The 1,096-nt window shown below is 41.0% G+C and overlaps 1 non-coding gene across 1 annotated transcript; it reads right to left on the bottom strand.

Moving 5' to 3' along the window:
- Positions 1–227: 227 nt before the first annotated feature.
- Positions 228–335, bottom strand: LOC112787923 (small nucleolar RNA R71). The gene has a single exon (XR_003195307.1). It is a non-coding gene; the product is annotated as a small nucleolar RNA R71 (small nucleolar RNA).
- Between the last annotated feature and the right edge of the window lie 761 nt (positions 336–1,096).

Below are 1,096 nucleotides of genomic sequence, written 5' to 3'. Positions count from 1 at the left end.
TTTCATCAGAAGATCCCTTTCAGTTCTTAACTGGATTCTTGCAGATCTGTGATACTGTTAAGACCAATGGGGTTGATCTCGAGGTCTACAGGCTTATGCTTTTCCCGTTTGCTGTAAGAGAAAGAGCTAGAATATGGTTGGACTCTCAACCTAAAGACAGCCTGAACTCTTGGAATAAGCTGGTCACGGCTTTCTTAGCCAAGTTCTTTCCTCCTCAAAATCTTAGCAAGCTTAGAGTGGATGTTCAAACCTTCAAACAGAAAGAAGGTGAATTCCTCTATGAAGCTTGGGAGAGATACAAGGAACTGACCAAAAAGTGTCCTTCTGACATGCTTTCAGAATGGACCATCCTGGATATATTCTATGATGGTCTGTCTGAGTTATCAAAGATGTCATTGGACCATTCTGCAGGTGGATCTATTCACCTAAAGAAAATGCCTGCAGAAGCTCAGGAACTCATTGACATGGTTGCAAATAACCAGTTCATGTACACTTCTGAAAGGAATCCTATGAATAATGGGACGCCTCAGAGGAAGGGAGTTCTTGAAATTGATACTCTGAATGCCATATTGGCTCAGAACAAAATATTGACTCAGCAAGTCAATATGATTTCTCAAAGTCTGAATGGAATGCAAGCTGCATCCAACAGTACTCAAGAGGCATCTTCTGAAGAAGAAGCTTATGATCCTGAGAACCCTGCAATAGCAGAGGTGAATTACATGGGGAAACCCTATGGAAATACTTATAATCCCTCATGAAGAAATCATCCAAATTTCTCATAGAAGGATCAACAAAAGCCTCAACAAGGCTTTAATAATGGTGAAAGAAATAGGTTTAGCAATAGCAAGCCTTTTCGATCATCCACTCAGCAACAGACAGAGAATTCTGAGCAGAATCCATCTAGCTTAGCAAATATAGTCTCTGGCCTGTCTAAGGCCATTTTAAGTTTCATGAATGAAACAAGGTCCTCCATTAGAAATTTGGAGGCACAAGTGGGCCAGCTGAGTAAAAGAGTCACTGAAACCCTTGCTAGTACTCTCCCAAGCAATACAGAAGAGAATCCAAAGAGAGAGTGCAAGGCCATTGATTTAACCAT

Source organism: Arachis hypogaea, chromosome 20 (genome assembly GCF_003086295.3).
Source record: "Arachis hypogaea cultivar Tifrunner chromosome 20, arahy.Tifrunner.gnm2.J5K5, whole genome shotgun sequence".
Classification (NCBI taxonomy): Eukaryota; Viridiplantae; Streptophyta; class Magnoliopsida; order Fabales; family Fabaceae; genus Arachis; species Arachis hypogaea.
Note: the sequence above shows the minus strand (reverse complement) of the source record. Positions and strands in the feature narration are given on the sequence as shown.